This window comes from Lichenostomus cassidix, chromosome 11 (assembly GCF_008360975.1).
Source record: "Lichenostomus cassidix isolate B80296 chromosome 11, HeHo_3.0, whole genome shotgun sequence".
NCBI classification, from domain to species: Eukaryota; Metazoa; Chordata; class Aves; order Passeriformes; family Meliphagidae; genus Lichenostomus; species Lichenostomus cassidix.
In genome coordinates, this window is record NC_139492.1 from 15,021,100 (window position 1) to 15,043,414 (window position 22,315).

The window sequence follows — 22,315 nt, forward strand, 5'->3', positions numbered from 1 at the left end:
CTGTAGCTGTGTTTATTTTAACCCTAATGGGGTACAATTTATTATTACATTTTAAGTAGATGCACTCTTGGAGAAGGCTGGTCGGGTTGGGGGGTTTTTTTCCCTTTTTTTTTTTCTTAAATGCAGACTGCTCAGGAAATACAAAAAAAAAAAAAAAAAAAAAAAAAAAGAAAGAAAAGAAAAAAGAAAAAAAGGAAAGAAAAGGAATATCATGTCATCTTGTGTGAATGATCTAGCAGTATTAATGGAGCCTCCAGGATCTATTGAAAGCAGCAACTTCAATAGCTCAGGGTCATGATATCAGTACTTGTGATGGAACAAGCTATTTACAAAAGATTTAAACTCTGGGGAAGACATCTCCTCCAGGCTCTCTGGCTTATTCTCCTTAGCCTTTAGGGTCACATCCTGCTCATCGGGCTCCTGTTAGTTTCTCTGTTATCATAGGTTGGATGTGACAATTGCCAGCAATCTTTAGCTCTGACCCTCCACAACACAGTGTCACCCTAATCCAGAGCACAGCAGAGCAGCACTGTTCCCCCAGTTTTCAACCTTAATTTTTTTTAGTGCACTGCTCTCATTTTTTTTCTGTTTCCTCAGCTACAGTATTTGTCATTTTCTCCACATAAATAAAGCAAACCTTAAATATATACTAGCTGGTAAGAAACTCAAATACCTTTCCAGCATGGACAAGATTAATCACACATAATATTTACAGTACTAAACAAAACAATTATAACATCATATATACTCAGTTGAACAAACACACTGACAGTTCTTTTTGAAAACATCGAGAAAAAATCAAATGAAAATCCATATCAGAGTAAAGGAACTTCTCTTCAATTTGTATTCTTCTTAAGCCATTTTTGAGGCCAAATTTCAGATGCAGACACCTTCTCCAGAAGTCATCAGCGCCTGATTTACCACTTGTTTTTCTGCTGTAGTGGTACAGCTGGAGGGACAAGCAGTGCACCAGAAGCAAAGGCAAGTAGAGTTACATCACAGAAAGTCAGGTTTGCTCACTTACCCCTACAGCCCTCGGGGATTTTGTTCTGGCAATTATAACACAAAGTGACAAAGTCTTGCACTGACACAGCCCTTGTTTTTGGAAATGTGAACCATGGTCTGGCTTGTAGAGGACCCACAGCCCTCCTAGAGAGAGATGAGTCCTGCCTACCAAAGAGTTAACAAGCTGAGGGCTCAGCCCTGCAAGTAATTTCTTACTTGAATTTTCATGCAAAAAGTCCTACTGCCTTAGTGGCTCTGCTCAGATACTCAAGGTTCAGGCCAGTAAGTGTCTGCAGGGTCAGGTTTTTGAAACCAGGTCCCAAAACATGTCCAAAAGCTCCCCTCAGAGAGCCTTTATAAAGCAATATTCTAAATTATACAGCATCCCAGTCAGGTGTCTTAGGTAAACTGAGCTGCGGTTGAGGAGGACAATAATGTGATGTTTTCTATAAGAACTTGTAGAATGCTCCTTTGCTGGGGGGGATGACAGTTAGGAAAAGAGAATGTGTAGATATTCAATACCTGTCTATGCAGAAAAGCCATGGTACAAACACAAATTTTTACTAATCACCCAAGTGCTGACACATCCCTGGCCACAATACAGGATTTTTTCTGATCAGCCACAGGTCTGATGTACTGTAACAGACTGTAAAGAGAATTCAAAATTACTCATAACCAACAACTTCATCATTCACTCTCAAAAGTATTTCATCTTCCCTTGTCTCCTTGCTTTCAGGAATTTCTCTCAACCTGGTATTTCTTAATCGGAGCTTTTTTTTTACTGGTCATCAATTTGATCTCTCAGTGTCTTAGTGCTTGCTATTCTCATTTGGAACAGCAATCAGTTGTGCCTATCAATCTTTAGCATCTTATATTCAATTTCCATGCAGGTGTTTACAGCATGAAGCAAAAAACTTCCTGGCAAATGAAAGTTTAACAGCAAATATCAGCCATCTTGTAAAAAACCCAATTGTTTATAAAGGGAAAGCATGCATTAAAAATGAAACTCAACTGTAGAAACAAAAATAACAAACCCGTGGAAATATCTGAGAACAGTAGAGCTGCCTGCTATCTTGGAGCATCCACAGGACCAAATTTTTTCACAGTTATTTCAAAGACCACTGCAGAGCCTGAACATAAGCTGTGGTTAGATCACTCTCATTTTAGCAAGCATAAGTGATGGTATTTGGACATAAACTTCTGTAGCTTTTCCAGCTACACTAGTGGTCCTTATGACCTTCTGGGGTAGTGAATTTCAGAGGCTGGGGACATGCTGGGTGAAGAAAGATATCCTCTCATTTGTTCTAAATGTACCTCCCATTAATTTTAGTGAATGACAGGTTGTTGCTATATTAGGACTTAACATGAAAAGGAAGAACTGATCGGTTTTCACTACATACTCACAGCATTAAATACCTCAGTCGGGTTTCGTTGCATTTTTCTTCTTTCCAAATGCCCTTTTTCCTGAAATCTGTAATACAGGAGGATGAAAATTGGTTTCTAGTATGATTAATGCCGAGCAAAACTTTCAGCTCAATACTAGGCAAAGATCACCTGGTTTTGATATAATGCCTCTTCCCCTTTTGCTCTCACTCCTTTCTCTCCCTCTTCCTCTGGGGATGCACAAAGCATTTCAACCAGTCCCACTCCAGGTCTAGATCCCTCACCCTGTGTTCCTGAAACATCACCTCCACACGGAAGGGATTCCAGGAGCTGCTGCTCTCCACCTTTTCACCTCTAAGTATCCTCTGAAAAGGAAAGCATTTTTCACTCTCTTTTCAAAAGTGTTTGGCAAGTTGGTTGACCCCGTTCATATCTCCAATGTCATTTTGATCGTGAGGGGGTGACAGAGTATTTCAGCAAACATGAAATGTGACTCTCTTCTAGTCAATAGAGTCTTCAAGGCACTTTTCTCAAGTTCACCTGAGCTTATTAGAAACTAGGACGAGAAAAATGCTCATCCCTGCTTTAGTCTGTGGTCCAACTACGCTTTAATAGAAACAACGTTGGAAAATTACATGAACTTTATGGGAGGAGAGCAAGAAAACATCATCCTGCTAAAGTATGGTCTCTTCAAAGGGCACCCTCAGGCAGCAGCAAACAATTAGCAAACAGGCAGGGCTGCTCTGGTCCCTGTCCCCCCTGTCCACCCCCATGGGGTGGCAAACTCCTGCCCCTCAGAGCCACCTCTGGCATCCGAGACTGGAGCCACAGAGGGCCAGGTCACAGACACCAGGATACACTGATGATCCACAGCTCGGGCAGACAGGAGCCAGCTAACCCCCTCACTTCACCAAATCATCAAGAATAGGAGGTTTTACAACATCATTTTGAAACTTCTAAGATTTTTCACAAGCTTTGAAACCCGAGTGAGTGAGCTTTGTTTGATAGGAAGTGTGGCAAAGCAATTTCCTTCACTCTCAAGAGCAACAGGAATACAAAGAGGAAAATATTGCCCTGCTACCATTTCCCTGCCATCCTGGAGCATGGTGTTCTTCTGGCTGCTGCCATCAGACCTGGCTCTACACTGCCATGGCTGTGCCAACACGCCCCTGAGATAGCCTTCATCTTGGGGGCACTGAGGGCTAGAAGACTTCATACTAAACGTGTCCTAATCTTTCTCCTTTACTGTGGCATAAAATTAATTAATTGAATTAGAAACTGTGACGAGGTAATAATAAATAAAAGTCACTATCAGAAGGAAAGATTTTCAAAGCTATTTAAATGCCTGATTTGCACAAAGCACCTAAACAGTTTTAAAATGTGACCCATAATGTGTTTCACCCCAAAGGATATAAGCAGGATATTGAAGATTATTCATATATAGGAAATATTCAATTCATCATCCAAATGCACCCACTTCTGCAGTGAAATATAGCAGATACTTAACAGCACCCAGCAATTCGATATGCATTGAAGTGGGGTGTGGAGAAAAAATAAAACAGTATCCAGATGAAATTGCAGATGTCAGGAATGGAATTCACCAACTGGGAGGAGATGAGCAAAAAAGGGAGATTACTATTTTTATGTAAAATAAATCAGTCTGCTAATCGGGCTGGGATTTTGCTGCTGGGAGTTAAGGAGGGCAAGAGGAGAACCATAATTTTTAGAGCTGCCACTTTAAACTACAGCCCGTCTTGCTTCACCACTGCTTTGATGCAGCATCAGAGAGGGAGCATCTTGAAGTGCTGTAATGTCAAGGCTCAAACAGGCATATTTTAAAGTAACAGGAAGTAAATTAAGCCAATTAAACCATCCTAATGCTTTGACTTTTTTAGAGTGCTTGCTTACCAAGCAGATTTTTCTCAGCTTCCACAGCAGTGATCATTACCTACATTTCAGGAGGTAACTATTTCCCAGCTTTAGAGGCTCACACCTAAAACTTTGGGTTATCCCTTTTCTTTCAGGCATGGAGTTAGTACATAAAATGTGCAGTTCAACAGCCTTTACACCTTTGCTGGGACCCATTCTGTCTGGAAAGAACTGGAGCAATGAAAAAAAGCTCCTAAAATACCTGCCAGGCTCCTTTGTTGAGATTTGTGCCCAAGCAGAGGGAATCAGCCCCTAGATCCTCCAGCTGCCAGGATGCCAGTGCTGCCCAGGTAAATCTACAAGCCTTTAAGTCTTCTTACATTACTAAAAGAGCAGGTATTATACCTTAAGTTTAGTAAAAAGTCTTACTGCTTTTAACCTTGATTCTTTTTTTTTGTTTGGTTTTTTTGTGGTTTTTTTTGTTCTTCACTCACCTTCTCTCAGCACTTGTTGAGCTCTCACATGGTGAGCCTTTAGTGCTGGCTGGGAGCTGAGCATCAAATGCATCAAGATCTTTACTAAAACCCAGTGTAGGTCACCACACAGCTCATTAAACAAAGGGACATACTCTGCATGCCTATTAAGAGATTAAATTATGGAACAAAGCAGAGGGAGAACTAAAATTTAAGATCCCCTTGTATTTTCTGGCAAGTCATCTGTCAACTGAAGGAGTTATTCCACTAACTGAAGCTTGTGAAGAGCCTGACATAGCCATAACCGTGAATATCTCAAATCGTCATGTCAGCTGAGGTTACTGTGAAGTTGAAATTGTACTGGCAGTGGAGTTCTCTATTGTCATGATTCCTATACAGATAGAAAGATGAGAAGGGAAAGAGAAAAAGAGGTACAAAAGTTTCCCAGCACAAGTTTAGATATGTTCTGCTGTTTGTGAATAGTAAATACTGTCACATGTGTATCATAAATGCCAATAAAATAAACTTACAACAACTTCAGGGGCTATACATACATGCAGTATATTTTATATCAACAATTAAAGTATTTTAAAATGCTATAGTTGAAAATTTGGAGAAAATAAAGCTATTTAGATAGAATTTAAGGGTTGGAACAGGGTGATCTTTAAGGTCCCTTCAAACTCTGACCATTCCGCAATTTTATAAAACACAGGCACACCCACAGGAACAAACCAAATCCATACTTTCCCCTGTAGATAACCTTATCCAACACTGAAGAATTACACTGAAGAAGTTTCACTACACAGAAAAAAATACAATTGGGTTTTTTACACCAGAATGAAGAAGTGGTCCTCTTTTCCCATCTCACATGTGGGCTACAGTACCATATTCAGGCTGGCTTTCTGGGCTTGAGTGAAATCAATTTTCTATAGTGAACTTGCTTCAACTAGCTGATTGCAGACTTTAAATCCATTTTTTTAAGCCCTAGGTTACTGCAGACATGAGTGCTAATATTCATACAATGGCTGCACCCACCCTGCAAGCCAGACAGGCAAAATGCAGTGCCTCTCTAAAATTTATAAAGCTGAATTAGCCCATTGCTGTGCCCCCACTCACAGCTGAGACTCACAGTGTGTTAGCTTGGACACTGAGTGCACTGTAATAAATTCTGCTGTAATTCTGGCTTACAGATGAACACAACTGTTTGTGTCAGTCCATGGAGATTATCCCAACTCCTCCCAGAATGGAGTCCATGAATGGGACTGGGCTATTATAAAGAATAAAACCCAAAAATCTTAAACCAGTCATCACATTCATTAGACTAAAGATTTTGAAGGTCTCACCCAGAGTTAATCTTCCAAGGCTACAGGCACCACAGGGATGGGAAGGACACAGTGTGGACCAGGAGTGACAGGAGGGAGCTTCTTCTTTCAGAAGAGTTAAAAATGCCATTTGTGAAAGATCAGACCTGCTGTTCCAGATCTGCCTGTCTCCCAGACCTCACAACCACAACGTGTTTGGATGCTTTTAAAGAAGCAGGAAAGGCTGCTCCATTTGGATCGTGCCAGCAGACCAGACTGACCTCTGAGGAGCAGAGAGGTGAGGCTGGGAGCAGCCCAGCTTCCCAGTGCCACCAAAACTCAGAGCACTGTTCTTCCTGCAGGGCAAGCACCAAACCCTGCTCCAAGGCCTGCTCCTCAGCCAGCAACAGAGCTTCCCACAGCCCTTCAGCACTGCAGCCACTCTAGCCCCTGTGTCCTACTGGACAGCTGGGCAAGCAGAGGAGATCAATCCACTCCAGACCCTTCTGGGCTGCCTGCACAAGGGCAGGAGCTGACACATGTGGGTCCTCATCATGAGCTCCCCTAGGCCCTGCTGCAGACAAGCAGAAAAGCCCTTTACCAGGCCTCTGCTGAGGATTTCTATACAAATAAGTTGACCTCCCTCAAATCTCTCCAAACATCATCGTCCACCCCACTGTGAGTTGGCCAGTGGATTTGAAACAGTGAGGTTTGGAGCTAATTAGAAATCAGAAGTGCTGTGTCTGTCCCAGAACTGGATCAGCAGCCAGAGAGCAGCTCCACACAAACTGTGATTTATCCCGCAGTGCCAGAGTTGCTCTGTGGCTGTCACATGTCATTGTGTGAGGTGACATGTCACATCATTGTCATGGTGACATGTCACCACATTACTGTGCAGCTATCATGGACATACAGTTAAAAGCTCTTACTACAACTGTTTCCACTTAGGTATTTAGTTTCTTAAGGATTACTGACTGTGATGTAGAAATTCCTATCAATCATAATGTCAGCTCTACAGAAATTAAGCTACTTTTAAAGGAGGATTTTGAAACAAATGTAATAACACAGAATAGTGCCTATTTCTCAAAATGTGGGTTACATCCATCAGGGCAATGACACAAAAGACTAGGTGGAGACAAGGGAGGGTTCTTTCTATTGTTTTCCAGAGATCTCACAAGAAAAAAAGACAAATCTAGCTGTGAACGAAAACAATCTTGAAAACATACAATTAGTACTGCAACTGCAGAAATGTCTTTCTAAGCTTGAAGGGAGCCTCAAAAAGAAGGTATAGAGCTATTCATCTGCATTAGCTTTCATGGACCAAGAAACCAAAAAACTTTTATGGTTTTTCTGCTTACAATGTAAGTACAAAACATGGCTGATTCACAGCCTCTAGGAGTGACTACAATGCAGCTGGTGAACTCAAACCCTCAGCTCTTATGGGCACACTGTCAATCTTGCACATTCTCTTCAAAGCAAACATCTCACATTTGTCCCCACAAAGGTTTAAAGCCAGAGAGATCTGCAGCTGTGCGTTCTTTTGTTTGAAAAATACATCTTTTTTGCATGTGAAGACAAAGTAAAGGATGATTTTGCTAATGGAGAAAGTGTGAAGAGGAAGCCAAGGCAAGGTGGGAGAACTTGTGTATGTATATGCATAAGTGTGTGTGTGTGCGTGTATAGTACACATGTATTTCTTTATTTGACAACAGAGAAAATTATAACTATCTGTCAATTTTCCTGCTCCTGTGTAAGAACTTGGCTAAGGAAGCACATAGTGACCAGAAGGCAAAGAAGAGGTACCTTGTTCTCCTAGAACTGAGAACACTCATGTGGAATTCTCTGTCCCCGAGGAAAAGAAAGAAGAATTGCTATTTTCATTCAAAATAAACCAGTTTCCTAATGAAAGTGGGATTTTGCTTCTGCAAATTTGGAAAGAAAAGGGAAAAAAAATAATATTGAGAGCTGTCATTTTAATGAACAGCCTTTGGTGGGATTGCACAAGGTAAAAGTCATAAAATTTAGCCCAGATGTTTAGTTGTAATAAGAAACTTCATGTCATGTTTTCCACATTTCCATTACGAAATCTTAAGATAATTTATACTTAAAAGGTTGTACAAATGTTTCCGGTTCTTTAGCAGAGTTGCAAGCAACCTAAAAAAGGTAAATTCACCTTAGGATCACCTAAGAGTTCTCCCAAACCTGAGCTCATCCTTTATAAATTCTGCCTGTCAAATACTGTAATGACTCTGCACTACACTGCAGTGTTTTACCTCCACACACAGATGAAGTCTGAAATTTCTTGTACACAAAAAAATGAGCATTTTGGCACAAACAATGTGAACAAGACAGTTTCCATCCTCATCACAGAATCTTGATGGTTTTCTTGAACTTAGATGTAACAGTTCCCCACACACAGGATATTGTGTGATACAAGTGGCTTCAACTTGAAAGCTCACTCCCACCAAATGTCTGCATTTCTGTGTGAGCCAAGAAAGACCTAAACTCAACCATAACATATTTCCAAGAAAAAGTCTTTGCTGTTATTCTCTCAGGCACAATTTGTTTCCTAACCAATGATGCTATTTAATCAAAACTCACACTAGTCTTCCTAAAAGCATTTAAAAAACAAAACAAGAAAGAAGCATTTCTGTTCCATAGCTTAGTTCTTAATCATCTAATCAAACTTGATAAATTTTCCACTCTCTCTCTCTCTCTCCTAAAATGAATTCTTGGCAGCCTTCAGTGAAATAAAAAAAAAAAAAAAGTTCATGTAGAAGTTCAAAGCAGCAATTTATGTTTCTGATAATTTTAAATTAATTCCTAATCTATGAAGCATAAAGAAACTATGCTTGAGATGCAGCCCACATCCAACCATATGGCTTAAGGAGACAGTGTCTGTGATGTGTGGCTGCAGATCTTTCTGTCCCTGGCATACACACCTGAAGTTCATGCCCCCTAATGTAATTGGACAGTTTTGTTTGTGAAAATGGCCTGTTCTGCCAAATGCTGAAGTCCTTGCTTTGACAGATATATCACTTTTCCAATGTGAGTGTATTTTGAAGAGAGCTGACACATGATCAAGTTCTCTTTAATATCCTTCAACAAACCTGACAGTTGTCCAGCAGGGTCTTGTGCTGCATCCAACTGTCAGCTCCTGCAGAGGCATTATGGGAAAGCTGACTGAGGAAAACAGCAGTAAAGAGGAAAAAATTGATTTATGCTTCTCTGTGTACTCAGCTTAGTATCAAAAACAAGTACCTCAGCTCATATGTATTTTAGCAGGCCTATATGGACAAAGCCTCCTTAGGCTCCACTAATACAGGAGAACACCCTATTTATATTGTAATTTTTTGTTTTAGGGATTTATTGCATGTGTCATTATAAAGCACCCCAAATCTCACATGCACCAGTGTGATCGTTTCCAAATCTGATCTGTCTTATAAGTAGCAACAACTGCTTGTTTTTCTAACTCTTTGGGGTGTCTCATTTTCTTGCTTCTTTCAGAAGGGCCTTTCACTTACAAGAGTCCTCATGTAAAAAGAAAAAATGTACTTTTACAGTATTTTGCTGCTTACATATGCCACCAGTGAGAAAGCCCATGTTTCCAGAGAGGTCTGACAATGTGAACTTAGAATATCCTCTTCAAATTGTTATTTAGGCCAGATGTTGTCATTTTGTCACCTCAAAATTTCATTTTCCTGCAGGAAGGTAGAGTCTGATTGCAGTCATTTCGTGTTACTTACTGAAATGCAGCTTGCAACAAGAAGGAATTGAACCGGACCAAGATAATAGCATAAGCCCCATCATCCCCACAATGAAAGTGGCATTTGTACCCTCAGACTGCAGCTGATTTCTTTGTCTGACAACTCCCTCAGCCAGTCTTGGGTCCTGCGTTGCTGAAAGACTGAACCAGCTCTGAATGCTGCATTCCCTGCAGCGAATCCCTTTGCTCTGAAGCCTCGTGCCAAAAGGGTTCCCCTGACTGCGGGGAGCCCACCTTCCTGCTGGGCTTTAGGGACACGAGATTGCAGGAGCCTTGAGCCTGCACAGGGCCAAACCCCACGTGGAGAGCCCAGAGAGGCAATCCCAGGCTGGAGGGGCTCGGGGCTGGAGCCAGCAGCTCTGCTGTGAGTCACGCTCACCCTCCTGCTCAGCTGGCAATCCTGAGCGCCAACAGCGCCAAGGAGCGAGTCCTGAGGTTCTACATAAAAATGACAGAAAGATCCTATCAGACAGAAAGACAAGTGTTATTGAAACAGTCGTACAAGAGTTGGTCTCAACAGGAGTACTGGAGAATGACCATGTTATCTCTGTTATTCCAGAGCCCCTTTAAATATAGTGCTGAGGTGACTGCCTACTTAGCCTACGGTGAAGGCCACACTTGTCTGCGGTGAAGTCCCATAATCTTAGTTTATTGCATTGCATGTATTGTATTTGCTCAAGCTGCTGCCTGAGGGGGTGCTTGTGGGAAATGTATAGCTTTCTGCTCCCCCCTTCTCTCGCAGACTATTTAGGCTGACATTTATCAATAAATTGCACATATAGTTATACATTTTTCTGTCGGAGCAGCGCTACAAGATTATGTGATGAGCACATTTTATCAATCTAGCAACGCTTTTTTTCTTTTTTCTTTTTTTTTTTTAGTTCCATACAAAGATTTTTGCTGCAGAAGTGACTGGAATATCACAGCTCCAGCATGACCTGATTGCTAAGTCAAACCAGAGATACAGATAGTTTTCACTGCAGCCCCCATTTCAGGAAACATTTCTGGGGAAGGCTGTTTCTGGCTGCTCTCCCTTCCCCAGGTCTGCAGCAGGCAGGACTGTGTTAGAAATGCAACATGGCCCTCTGCTCTCCACAAAGCCCATAAATCTCCCACAATCAGGCAATTCCTGCATTCTGCAGTTCTGTATGGTACATTTTCCCCGCCATGGGCTAAGCTGCTAAAAGCCACTGCCCTGACCTCCTGTTAACATTTTTTGTTTGTTTTTTTCCAAGGTAGCAGTATAATGACCCTATGATCAAGATCATGTCAGTTAATCCTCCTTTCAGATCGGCACAATTCTTCCCCATGCATTACATTTAAATTTTCTTTTAAAAATGCCTTTGCCTGAAAGACAAATCATTTGTCTTCAAATTTCATCTGTCAAAACCTAGACAGGCTATTTCCATAGTATATTTTTAATCTTTTTCTGAAGTTTGCATCTTTTGTTTCACTCTCCTCATTAGTTGCACCCACAGATCTGGATTATTTCAAAATGCCACTATTTTGGACATGAAGGAATCTCCTAGTCACGTCAGAAGAAGAATCAGAGTTAAAACTATTTAAAAGAAAAGGTTAAGGCATTTGTCCTCGTGACTTCTGCAAAATATGTGGGAAAACCATTATCAGCCTTCTTTCAGGTCCCCTTGTCCACAGACAGGTAAATTTGGGAAAAATCTATTTTGAGCATTTTGACAGAAGCTGGGAAAGCTCTGGACACCATGTACATTTTGCTACAAGATTTGTTTAAACACAAGATGTGGTTGGTATTGAGAGTACCATTCACTTTGGAAGGGGATAGAATGACTTTAGAAGATGTTAATTCCCCAGGCAGTGCAGAAAATCACCAACGTGATTGAATTCAGCCATCTGGAGGGAGCTCAAAGGCACAGCCACCCACCACAGCAGCTTTGCTTGAGCCTTCACTGCCTATGCAGTGCTCTGAAAACCTCCAAAGGAGCCCTGGTGGTTTGCAGGAAGGTGCAAAGTGGTTTGGACACAGTCCCAGCACAGGTCCCAGCCTGTGTCACAGCCACAGAGACAGTGAGACTACCCCTCCCCATGCAGGTCAATCCCAGAATAAAGTACAGCTCATCTTTGGGCTGGTCCTTGATTTACTCTGCTAGTGAACAGGGAAATGCTGGTGGACATGGCAAGAATTCCTGCGGAGGTCCTCACAGAGACATTTTGCCCCAAGTGTCCACTTCAATGACATGGACACATGACCATTAAGAGAAATTAAGGGGTGCACCACATTTGTAGGTGGCAGGAATGATTATTTTTGGGCAGACAACCTGCCTTTTCCTTCTCCAAAGTGTTGAATTTTTGCTGGAACAGTCTAACTAGTGCAGTGCTGCTGCCCCTAGCTTTAACCCACAACTAAAGTCACCACAACTATGAAGAATTACCCAATAAATGGTTTTAACTTTAAAGCTTAATGAAGAATTTCAGTCCATTTCAACCAAACCATTCTCTTTGGTCCACACTGACTAGCAGACACTACTCTGAAACAAAGAAAAGAATAATACTGTAGCAAAAAGAAACAATGAAAGAACTCATTGGTTATGCAAATTTACTGCTGTCATTGTTTCATTATTAAAAATGTTTTGGTAAGAGCATTTTGTTGAATCAAGATTGATTGCAACAAAAAGTAAATCCAAGAAAAAAAAATCTAAAAAGATGTCAAATACTTTTTCAGAAGAATTACAATAAGGAGAGTATTTTATGAAACATGCTGACTCTTTGTTCATTCTTGATGGTTAGACACACACATCAATGAAAGATTTGTCAGAAGCAACCATCTCAGTTTCTAGTCTTCAGTGAGTTATGTGCTAACTGAAGTCTCTGAATTTGTGAAATGTTTATGATCACTTCAGAATTAGCAGCTTCCCATGAATGTCAGATTTATGGACAATCTGTTAAATATTTGAATCAGATCTGCTTACCTGAACTAATCCATCTGAAAAAACCAACCATATTCTTCTCAAATGCCAAGGGTTATGTCATGTCATTCTGTCAGGGAGAAAGAAAACATACTGTTATCAAAGAGAAATTTGCTAACAATCTGGAGGATTGATATATAGAAGTATTTGGATTATTGACTCTCCACTACAGCTTGTTTTTCACATTCTTAATTATTGGCTGGTATATCCTCACCATGCATGGAAGAATGAAATGAAGTCAAAGCTACAGTTCTGAGTTTAACATTAAAACTCAAATAGGAATATTTCCCAAATATCCAGGAGTCTGAAATAGTATAATATATATGCAGTACATTGGATGGATTCTGCTCTGTGCCAAAAGCAGTGGAAAGCTTTTGTATGTATTTAGCAGACAGACTCTGCCCTCCTAGTGCAGCATTTCAAAACCATTTTCACTGCAAGCATTAATGAATTGAGTCCCACAGTGAGGGACCAAATGAGAGAGGACAGGAAGAGGAAAAGCTTGGGAAGGAGGACAAGATACAGGAAATTATAAAGGGGTACAGCAGAGAAGAAAGCCTGACTGGATAAAAACTGACAAAGAGAAAACCACATGTGAAAGAATTAAGGCGTGTTGCAAATAACATCTCCTAAGTAGACACGTGTATTTGAAACTCTGGGCTGAGTATTCCTTTTTGTCAATGCTGACTTTTGCAGCCTAACTCTTCTCACTACCTCTCAGCTAATTCTGTTAGATTTCCATCTACTTCTAGAATATAGGGCATTACTTTCTCTCCAATCTCCCCTTGAACTCCATTTTCTTCCCAAACTGATGCAACAGCTGCCTGTGCTTCTGCCTTGATTTTTACACTTTTGTTTTTTTCCTGTAGCAGTTTGTGGCACTGTTGATTCACAACATGTACACACTTTGGAAGGATCCACGCCCTCGCATTTCACCACATCTACTCAAAAATCCTTAGCCATGTAAACTGTTCCACAGAGCAGCACAGTGCTACAGTCGCACAGTTATATTTCATCTGTGATCTGATATGATCACCCTAGACTGTATCATTCCAAAAATAGTGACAGTTCCCTCACTTCAACCTTTTCCAATACTCTTGGAGACAACAATTCAATTGTTACAGTTATAGGCCATCCCACTCAAAGTACCCATATAAATATTTCTTGCAAAGCATACCTGTACTTAGACTTTATATCCAACCATCAGTATATAACATATGCACTTAATCAATTTATAATTTCAACATTTTATTATCACATCTCCCAGGGAACTGGTTTAGCTAATGATAATGAATGGTCATGACTGTCACGTTACTGGGATGGCATTTGGAGGGGGAAAGAAAGAGAGGAAGAGAAATCCTACCCTCATATGACCAGTGTCACGAGGTTAAATAGTACTGGAGTTCTACCCTCTTGCGTTTTAATGTGGAAAAGACTAAATAAAACATTAAAAAAGAGAAAATATGCATGAAGGATAATGAATGGCCATTTTATTAACTTTGCCATTCATGCCTCATCTCTGTAGGATAATAAAAGACACATAGATCAGCAAAGCTGTGATGTGATGACCACACTTGGAGCCCTCACATCCCCTGGTCTTGGAAACAATGAGAGCCTCCTCCTCTCTTTGGTTCAGTCTTTGGATGCTCAGCAGTTCTGAAAATCATTTTGGACCACAGAAAAATCAGGCATTCAGAACAGAGCTGTTAATAATTCAGGACTAAATTTTCCAATTACATATCCAAAGCAAGTAATTAACTTTCTAAAAACACAAGTTGCCATAGATGGAAAACAGCACATGTGCAGATTAGGTCTCTTAAAAATAAAACCTGAATTGCTAGGGGAAGTAACACCATTTGTTAATTCTAGGGCTACACATTTTTCTGGAACATGTTTTACCCACATGAATTTTTGTCCTTAACACTATAATCTCTGCAGATATGCATGTCAGCAATTCCTGCCTAACCTAGCTTGCACATGCTTCTCAAGAGGAGAGAAAGAAAAAGTCATCACTAACAGAATCTATATAATTTCATAAGAAATTCTCCACGCAAACCTCTTTTCAAAGACTTTTAGCCCAAATGAAAAATTCAAGGTTTTAATAAGTTTAATAACCTTCTGATAGGCATTCAAATTTGAGGTGTTTATCCAAATACCCTCAAGCTTCAGAGAATCCCTTATCACTGCTTCAATTCCTAATAGCTGTCATTCCAATAAATATCAGAGCAATTAAAATCTCTATCAATCAAAAATATTGCTTTCTTACAGGCCTGTCATTTTTTTAAAAGCAAATCCTGATCTACCTTTTCTAACAGCTCTTGGATTTTATAGCAACATATAATAACCATCTGACTGCCTTTATTTCCATTTAACTTTTATCTTTAATGTCTCTGCTGTTTCAACCAAAATATTTATAGCATTTTTTCCTTTGCACACTTAATAATATTGTCTCGGTTTCCTGCTGTGTTTTGCCCTTCATCATATGAGGAGGGAAGGCAAAGCCAGTGAAACCAGTTCAGGAAGAGAAAGCCAAATTTTTCATTAGTGTTCACAAATCTTATTGAGAGAACAAAGACATCTTCCCACCATGAACATGTAAAAATATTTCCACGGGCAATGCTTACTATTTCAACAAAACCGGACAAATATCCTAAGAAAAAAACCTCCTTTCTCTATAGTGTCATTTTACAGAGTAAAATTGCCACTTTTTCTGACACAACATATTGAAACCCCTGTTTAGAGCTTCCTTTTGGTGTCATTTGATTTCTTGGAGGGCAATGGGGGTTAAAAAGGCTATGGAGAAGCTTGTAGTGCTTGTGACATGAAACAATGATGGCTTGGCAAAGAGATTTAGCTGCAAGAATTGGAAAGAAAATCTTGGAATTGAAAGAGGTTGAGACAATAAGCATGAGAAATTAGATATGGTCTGTAAGTGGAGCTGCAGCAAGGGCAACCAGAAAAATGATTCTTCTAACTTAATTGAGGGAAAAATAAGGGTTCTGCTCTTCTCATGCTGCATTCAGATTGAAAGGTGGACATCCAAAAGGAAATATCACACAGCTGGCTTCTTTTCTGGAAAAAGAGGAGGCAAACCAGAAGAAGACAATGAGATGTGCAAGTTCTGACATATTCTGCAGGATATCTGACAGATCTACACAGAGCTAAGATGAACATGAATGGAGTTTGGAAGAACATTCTCCCATTTTGCATGAACTTTAGTGCCACCAGGATGCGACCAAGGAAAGATTTCCATGTTTAGGGGAGTGGAGTGCCCTTCTTGATTAGCCTCTTTGCTCCTTCCACCAGGTTATGCTCTTTTTCCCATCCATTCCTATATCCTGCAGGTTTCAGTGCAGCCAAATAAACCCATTTCTTAATCAGACATCCTTTATTTTGGTGTGTCTTTATTTTGATCTCCTTTTTTAGGAGCAAGCCCAGTGGTTATTGCCCAGTCATTTGATCTGTCTTAAGTCCTTTGGGCCTTATTTTCATCTGTAAAAACAAGCACTGAGGGCTGCCTAGGCAGATGACACTTAAAGGTTGAGGAGGTTGGACACTGTTTAGAGGACAAACTGCCATTCTATTATTTTCAAACCCAAGACAAGGTTTTGCAATGCAAATGTAACAGTTTTCTGTATATTTGGTTTATTCTGTTTCATGTTTTGGCCATTCCACGCTCTCCAGAGTACTATTAAGATTAGGAGAGTTGTGTGCAGTGCTTTAAAGAATAAGAAAAGAGGTATTGTCTGGGGTATGAGTGAGCTTCTGCAGACTGGATCCTAAAGTCACTTTAACCTTGAAGTTTTTTTACAGATGCCAGATAGGTATTTTGGGTAAACATATTTCTTGGAAGCTCATAATATATTCAATACTCAAAATCTACTTCCTAGGTAATTTGACTGATTAAATATCCAGACACAGGCGCGCGTGTGTTTGCGCACGTGTGTTTCAAAACAAGGTACAAACTCAAAATCAGGGAGCCAGACAGGTGTTTTTTGGTTGATTTGAGTATGTTAATCATAGAGTTTTTATACACATAACTCTGTTGCTGTGGATTGATGTCCAGTTCTGGTTATTCTGCCAGGAAAACAAAAGGTGATAGTAAATGCAGTATATTGCAGCTCCAGTGCTGGTGGGTGAGTGGCCAGTAGGAGAGTCTGCAAGCTGCAGACAACAAACTCTGCACCAGCCCCATCAGACAGACCCTCCCCAGTGTATCTAGACCTCCCAAAATGTTGCTAATATAGCTCATGAAATACCCCAACGTTCCCATGTGTCAGCTCAGACACAGGGGGACAGAACAGAGCTCTGTGCCAGTGGAAGACATGACCTCCTCACTGGAAGACTCTTGTCACACAGGCAAATGCCCATCTCCTTAGAACAATACTTTGAACTCTGGGTACTGCATTATGCTTTAGCATCACTTGACAAAATATTTACTGTTCCATTTGAGCACAGTTGGTCAACATAATTTTAATTATTTCTAAGACTGTTTCTCTGGATCAAGTTTTTCACTGAACCAGATTCACCTCTTGCTGATTTATTCATGCCCTGTCAAAAACAAAAGTTTCAATCCCTTAATTTAATTAAAATGTTCTTGACTGAGATCATTACATCTTGGAGAGATGTTTAATTCAAAACTTGCTGTATCCACAATGGTAGTGATTGAGAACAGAAAATCAACTTATGTCATACTAGTTTGTTAAAATATTTGTTTACTCTTCAGCTGAAGCATACTAATTACAATAAGAGGTCTTCACAAGCAATCCAGTTAGCAAATATGATTGGTTAATAGATAAGGAATGATTCGTGATTAAAAACATACAGATACAGCATCTGTAGAGGAAGGTTATTAGACCTGGGGGCACATTTTAAAGCAATAAAAATTGGGTTGCCAGATATACTTGGGCTGCTGTGTGAATGGGGAATCAGACTTATTTAGAGCATTTTGATTACTGTGTAAGAAGGACTATAAACTCAAAAATCTTGGGCATGACTGCAAATCGGGAACGACTCTTCTCCAGTGAACTTAGTCAGAATGTGGGTTGAGAGTAAGGATTTTCACAGGAACAAAAGTCCTTATTGTTACCCTCTCCCAGAGACTTACATGTTGAATTTATTCAAGTTGGTGAAAGGCTAAATAAATAGGGTATCAAAGGCATCAGGTGAATCATTTTTAACTGATTTGTGCAGATATGGGAAATCTATTTGTTAATTAATAAGCAGAGAAAGTACATGAAGTATTGTGTTCTATTATTGTTAACTCGGAAATTATTGCTTTTTTGAAACCAGCCTATTTTAAGTTTGGGGATTTTGAAATGAGAAAGGATTTTGCTCTCTTTTTCCACAGTCACTGGGGACCTGTGATTGTATGTTTTAATTTAAAAAAAATAAAATAAGCATTGCTTTTAGCAGGTCTTCTGTACACAAGCAGCTCTTAAATAAATACATTACACCACAATAGGAAAATGAAGCCCATTATAACATGTCTTGTTTTGCATTTGCAGGCTCCCTGTGTGCAGTTCTGGTGCCCCCAAAATAAGAAGGACATAGAACTGCTGATTAAGTCCAGAGGAGGCCATGGAGTTGAAAAGAGGACAGAAGCACCTGCCCTATGAAAACAGGATGAGAAAGTTGGGGCTGTTCAGCCAGAAGAGACCTTCCAGTTTTTGACAGGGCTACAGGGAAGCCAGAGAGAGATTCTTCACCGGGACCTGTAGGGACAGGATGAGGAGTAATGGGTTCAAACTGACACAGAGGAAATTTAGATTAGCTATTAGGAAGAAATTCTTTACTGTGAGGGTGGTGAGGCCCTGAAAGAGTTGCCCAGACAAGTTGTGGATGCCCCACGGGTGGCAGTGGGATGGGGCTGAATGGGGCCCTCCCTGAGCAGCCTGGGATGCTGGAAGGTGTCCCTGCCATGGAGGGGGTGCAGCCAGATGATCTTTAAGGTCGTTTCCAACCCTCACCATTCTGTGATTCTATGACTTTCTCAGATGCATACACTATTTTTGAATTTCATTTAATCTTCAAATCCTCATTCTCCTGCACTCAATCTGTATCCCTTACAGCTGATTTCATCTCTTTTTAACAATGAGTCCTATCATACTCAGATCTGGTACTCTCTTTTCTCCAGTTCAGCCTAAATAAGTACCTACTCCCCACTCCTTTCATTTTTTTTAATATTCAACCAGCCCCACAAATGGGGTCCCTCAGCATTAACCCAGGATCTCCTAGCAATGGGCACAGCTTCCCCCTGGCAGGTCTCCACCAACACCTGACCCCAGAAAACACCTTAGTCAGGGGAGGCTAAGGCATTCTCAGCAGGCTGTGAAGCATAAACCTGAGTCAGAATTCACACGCCTCTGCCCTTAGTTTACATTGTAAATGTGAATCGAAGCATTTTATTGTAATTAGCTGGAAGGGGTACAGATTGTAGTTGTTTTATAGAAGCAAAACTATGAAATCTATAAATGTAAAACTGTTACGGCGGCCATAATACATTCAGAGCACTAAATTAAATTATGTCATAATATAGAGGCCATTTATAAAAGATATAACTTCTAATGGATTTTTTTTTTTAATGAGGAGTTCCAGATTGAATATCTTGGCAGCTGAACTTTTCTCCTTAGTCACATAGGTGCAGACTGTGACAGGATGATCCCAGCTGGTGTTCCAAGCTGGTGTCAGCAGGAGTGACAAGCCAGGTGACTCTTTCATCTTTTCATCAGCTGGCAGATGAGAAGGGTGATGTGGGGCACAGCAGCAGCATCCTGACTGACCTCTGACTGTCCCCACAGCCTGAGGCTGCCCAGCTGAGCTGATGGGAGCTATTGCAGCTCAGATCTTGCCCAGAGGGGAGGGAGGAGGCTGCCTTGGGGCTCCAACCCCTCCCTTGTCAGGAGAGAACCTGCAGAAATCATTGCAGTGCAAACACCACAGGACACCCCTAACAACTGCCCTCTCTTTCTGCTCATGTGGGCATCACTCAAAAGGGCACTGGGGGCTTGATGCTTCCCTGCTGGAAGTCACCAGCGACTGCTGCTTTCCCCAACTCCAAAATCAAGGCTTTGCTTTTCAGTCTCTCAGCTCAGAGGTCTCTAAGAACTGGTCCAGGGGGCATCAGCACATTGAACATACAAGTGACACAAACCTTTGTCAAATACTGACACGGCCTAGCTGGGGATCTCGAGCAGGGCCAGGATCTTGTAATCCTTTCCTGGGTGGATAATTTACTCTCAGAATAGTCTTGATAGCTCCCTCAGGGCTTCTCTGAATATGGATTAGCAGGAGGAGGTTTCTTGCAAGGCTAAGCTCCTCACAGTGAAGGAACTGACTCCTTTCACTGATGTTAGCTGGTTATTTGTAAAGAAAGATGGATAAATGCAAAAAGCTGTGAACTGCTGAGCACACGAATGCTAAAGTCACTGATTCCAGTGTAAAGGAGCAACATCCTTACTAGAGACTCAAGGATTTTCAGCTGAAATTATTTTCTCTGGAAAATTTCAGGACTCCTCCCCAAAATTATATTTCTTTTTAATATCACTATTCTCAACACACCCGCCACTACCTCTGCAGTCCTCTGCTGCCACTTTGCAGCAATCCACTTAGGAATGGAAAAGTTAGGTTTGCTTTTCCTTAAAATCTTTTTTCCCAACCAAGGAACAAAAAATGTGAATTTTTCTTTGCAAATTGCTTTGATTTTTTTTTTTTTTTTTTTTAAATCACATGTTGTGGTGCTTTCCTTTGGCAGTCACTTCTTGCTGAGAGAAGACACATGTACACAATCCATGAGTTGTCCAAGCAGAAGCCTGTAAAGTAAATGCAATGAAGAAAAACATGTTGTTCTTGGAGGTTGTAAAGCAATAGACTAAGCAAGACAGTGAACTAAAACCTACTAAATCTCAATTCCACCCTCAAACTATATGATCTTGGATATCAATAACACATCTCATATTCAAAAGCAGTGTGGGCAGCAGATCAAGGGAAGGGATTCTGCTCCTCTGCCCCTCAGGTGAGAGCAAAGCTGCAGAGCTGCCCCAGCCCTGGGCAGCACAGCAAGGAGCTGGAGCTGCTGGAGAGAGTGCAGAGGAGGCAGCAGGATGAGCAGAGGATGGAGCAGCTCTGCTGGGAGAAAAGCTGAGAGAATTGGGATCGTTCAGCCTGGATAGGAGAAGCTTTGGGGTGACCTCATTGTGGCCTTGCAGGGCCTGAAAGGAGCTGCAGGAAAGATGGGGAGAGACTATTTACAAAGGCCTGCGGTGACAAGGGGAAATGGCTTCAAATTGACAAATAGCAGGGTTAGATGGGATATAAGGAATAAATTCTTCCCTGTGAGGGTGGTGAGGCCCTGGCACAGGTTGTCCAGAGAAGGTGTGGTTGCCCCATCCCTGGAAGTTTTCAAGATCAGGCTGAGTGGATACCTGAGCAACCTGGTCTAATGGAAGGCATCCCTGTCCATGGCAAGGTGGTTGGAACTGGATGATCTCTAAGATCCCTTCCAACCCAGGTCAATCCATGATTTCCTGTTTCTGCCTGTGCTTTTCCATTCTTTTGAAATCAAGTTCCTAAGTGCAAGAAGTATCTGTGATGTATGTGTGCAGTACAAACTCAGTGGGACCCTTAAATCCTCTAAATTCTGCTAGAAAACAAATTAATAATGATAAGGAGGATCTCTATACCATGGGAGCATAATACACTGTCACCACTCCACATTTAAATATTTTTTCAGAATTCCCTGGTTCACAAACTAATACCAAAACTGTCAGATAGGCTTCCAGCTATTCCTGGTAGGGCAAATTCATGGTTATTTTGCAAATGTTCATTAGGATTTAAAGCTGTAAGGACTCTTGATGGAACATCTCTGAAGATTCACCTCCCAAAAGTGCACAAATGGTTCATGCAAAAGGTGCTGCACTCCATGGATATAGATATAGATATTGCTAGCACCAGTGACTTTTAAATGGTCCTCTCAAGAAATGGCTGATGAATAGTATTCAGTATTTCCCAACTACTGTACTTAGCCAAAAGTCTGGTCTCATCAGAGAATATTTAAAGCCTTGACAGAAATAACAGATCATTGGGTATAGAACAACTCTAAGCAAGCCCTTTTGGTGGCAATCCATGAAGAAGGAAGCAGAGGTTAACCAACAATAAAGGGAAAATATGCCACTCTGCTGCAGACAGAGAAATCTGCCTGTTCACAAGTAGGAGAATGAGTATGTGAGGACATAGTCAGTGCAGAGTGGATGGGGTTGAGGCAAGCAGAAAACATTCTGCTCTTCCTCCACCCCAGTTGCAATACAACCATTGTATCACATTGCAAATCAACATAGTCAATTCCTATAAACCTTAAAAGCAATTTGATCAATGGGGTACAACAGACCCCACTACACCAGGAACTCCATTTACAGCATCTAAGGTGACACTGCAGATGGACGTTTTATTTTCTGGAAAGTTTTCTTTTACACTTCAAGTACTGCACTTGATGGTTTATGAAAGGGTTTGCCAGAATTAGCTTTATCTAAACAGTGGCAGTAAACTTTACCACTTTACCCTGAAGATTTTGCTTTTCAC

General features: G+C 40.9%; 1 long non-coding RNA gene across 1 annotated transcript; it reads right to left on the reverse strand.

Moving 5' to 3' along the window:
- Positions 1–1,527: 1,527 nt before the first annotated feature.
- On the reverse strand, positions 1,528–12,823 carry LOC146432366 (uncharacterized). Its single transcript, XR_014854433.1, has 3 exons — positions 12,743–12,823; positions 2,410–2,476; positions 1,528–1,651 (listed from the first exon to the last, which is right to left on the reverse strand). It is a non-coding gene; the product is annotated as an uncharacterized LOC146432366 (long non-coding RNA).
- Positions 12,824–22,315: the final 9,492 nt, after the last annotated feature.